This window comes from Vombatus ursinus, unplaced genomic scaffold (assembly GCF_900497805.2).
Source record: "Vombatus ursinus unplaced genomic scaffold, bare-nosed wombat genome assembly UNPS02004428.1, whole genome shotgun sequence".
NCBI lineage: Eukaryota > Metazoa > Chordata > Mammalia > Diprotodontia > Vombatidae > Vombatus > Vombatus ursinus.
In genome coordinates this window covers 985,873-989,079 of record NW_020944206.1, presented here as the reverse complement: position 1 = coordinate 989,079, position 3,207 = coordinate 985,873, and the positions used below count along the sequence as shown (strand labels likewise).

General features: G+C 45.7%; 1 pseudogene; it reads right to left on the bottom strand.

Annotated features, from left to right (window-relative positions):
* Nucleotides 1-924: 924 nt before the first annotated feature.
* LOC114023498 lies at nt 925-2,959 on the bottom strand (annotated as a pseudogene).
* Between the last annotated feature and the right edge of the window lie 248 nt (nt 2,960-3,207).

Sequence of the window (3,207 nt, the reverse complement as noted above, 5' to 3'; positions counted from 1 at the left end):
TTCATTTATTCATTCAGCGTCTGGACTGAAAAGCAGCTTTAAAGACTTGCTTTTGGAAGGAATAATTCCTGGGATACACCAAAAGCAATGCTCTGTTAATGTCTCTGGCATATAGTCTATGCTTCCATTTTCTATTTTATTAGGAGTTGCTATATTAATATTGGTTAAGGCTAGTTTGTGAGGTTAAATAGCTTATTTAATAAATGATGCAGTATACTTAAAGGGCTCTTAGTGGCCACACTGATTATCAGTTTGGGGGCAGACTGATGTAGTTTTGCTAGGCTAGGCTCCTTCCCAAAGAGGGAGGAGAGAGTACATATGGACAAAAAAATCACAAGTGATAAGGTAATTTAGTACAATTCTTGAATAGTAACACAATTCTACTAATTCCTGTGTGCATTCTGATCTAGCCTACCACAATTAGCATGCTCCATGTTGCTGATATTCTATTACAGCATATTCTAGATTGGTATATTTGTGCCCCCCCCCCCCCACCACCTCTAATACTCCAGACTGTAAAACTGCATAAGCCACGGCATCAGGGAAGAAGCTGCTTGTGTCAGTCTGAAGTTAAAGCAGAGCTGACCAGCCTCTGGAAGAGCTCTCATATGCACTGTTATGTGCCGGCTCAGAAATCCCAGGTGGCTGTGTCTGTCACTTACTGCTCTATGTTCTCACTGTATTATTTTTTAAATGAAACACACACACACACACACATATTGCGGTTTTTAAAATGAAAATAGATATATTTAAGTCTTTAAAACAGTTCCTAAAAGGTATACTTTCTCAGAAAACCAGATATACAATAATGCATTTTTTTCTGCTGTCATGTGCATCAGAAGCAAAATACAAAAACTTTAACAAAAAATACTGTTTTTCAACAATCACAGTCAAATTTAAAGATTAAAAATAAAGAAGGTAACAGGAAAATAGCATAAATTAATGAATTCTTAACCATATGCAATGACTTAAACTTTGGCACTAGGAATCAAGATGTTTTGTCACTTCTCATTTAAACAGATCATAAAAATGTCAAAAGAATGTAACCATCAGAATACAAGCAGCTTTGTTAACTACACAGTTAAACATTCTACACAGATCACTATTACATAGACTGGAACAGAACCTCTAAAATTACAGAAGGGACTGAATTCAACATTACCCTTTTTATGTTTTAAACAGAACAAATACTTAACAAACATAAATTAGATTAAACATTGAATAAATTAAACATTTTTTTCCTTGTAAAGAGAACAAACTAATATAACATTTATGTTCACTGAGATCAAAATATGACAAATAATATCAGACTCTTAGGCAACTTTTTGTAAATACTCAGGGGAAGCAACCTCATAATCACTGGGACTGAACAGAGCTGCTGCATGATTTCCCAAATATTTTAGGAAATCATGAAGATAATTTAACAATAATGCCACACTCTGCTCATCCAGTGCTGTATAGGACAGCATATCTCCAATTTTGACAAATAATCGAAGGAGATGGGCTGCTCCATAAATTTGGGACACAGAAACATCAGGATCCTCAGCTAAGAGCTCAGCATACTGGGGCCTTTCAAAATCATACAACAGCTGAGGACCCAACATGACATTGAAATAAGCTTTGATCCCTGCTACCACTTCGGTGACTGCATACGACGTTGCCAGGTTTCCTTGGGACTTTTCATACTGCTCGTAGTCATCCAGAATGGAATCGATATTCTTCTTGGCCGGAAGGTGAAACAGTTGCTTTTGTCCGACGACCAGCTCCCCATCCTCCACCAGCCACAGCTTCAGTTCATTGGGAATGTTCACTTTAATGTCAGTTTTTTTCACATATCGCCTCTCCACCTCGTAGTACACTCGGGCTCTCCTCTTTGAATGCTGGGGCCGAGATGGTGTTGATGTTTCACTGGAACTGCTCCCTTCTCCAGTTTCAGCCATTTTCTTTTCCTTCTTTTTGGCTGAAGACACTGACGGCCCTGCTGCTGTAGAGGCTTCTTCTTTGTCGATGTTCTTCTCCTGCTGACCCTCGGACTGCTGACTCTCCGACTCGGACTCGGAAGTTGCAGTCTTGGACTCCGAGCTTGGGGTCTTAGGCTCTGAGGTTGGGGTCTTGGGCTCAGACGTCTTCTTTTCCCCAGAAGCCAGGTCCTCTCCCACCTTCTCTTCTGCAGATAGCTCCTCATTGCTGTTGAGAAGTTCTCTCTGTTTCTGCAGATTGGTCTCGGAATACTTCAGTATTCTGCTCTCAGGAACCCACTCGTCATCCCAGCCAGCCGTAGGACAGTAGTCCTCCTTGTAATCAGTATCGCCATCTCCAAGGGGACAGGGAGCAGCGCCAGCTTTGCCTTTGCCTTTGCCTTTGCCCTTGCCTTTGCCTTTGCCCTTGCCTTTGGCCTTGGTCTCCTCTGCCTCAGCCTCAGGGTCTTCACTGGGCTCACTGGTTTCCCTGGGCTCCCCGACATTACTGGCTTCCCCTGCCTTACTGGTTTCACCGGCCTTAGGGGACTTAAGGGCCACCCCTGACTCTGAAGCCTCACAGCGGGGCTTCCGGCCTTTGTGGGACTTAAGGGCCTTACCGGGTTTTTCTGCCTCCTGGGCCTTTTCCGCCTCTGGGGCCTTGTCCGACTCGGGGGCCTTTTCCGCCTCAGGAGCCTTTTCCCCCTCTTGAGCTTTGTCAGTCTCCTGGGCCTTTTCCGCCTCTCGAGCCTCCATCTTGGCCAGCTTTTCGGAGAGCCGGGTGCGAACGGCGCCCTTCTCGTTGCCTCCCGGGTAGTGAACGAGGTACTTGACCTTCCTGTACTTAACGGACACCTTCACACACTCCGCCTCATAAAGCAGGGGCCCTCGGAAACACAACACCCGCTCCCCGACCTCAAATTGGGGCTTCCTGGGGCGCTTCTTGGGGTCTTTCTTTGGCGCCATCTCTCCCGTAGGGGCCCGGAGCCTCCGCCCACCTCGCCCGCCTCCGCTGCAGCTGCCACACACAGCCCAGTCACTGCCAATGCCCCCCTTCTGGCCCTTCTCCCGGTGGTCCCGCCTCAGGCCCAGATGACCGCCACCCTCCAAAGTCTGGGGTAATACGGAATTAATTAGGTGCCAATTTGGACCTGATTTACCGGAAGCAGCTGCCCACAGGATGACGAAGCTCCACTTCAGCTGTAGCGTCCACCAGTCAGTTCTCTCAACAACTGAAGCTCCCCATCAA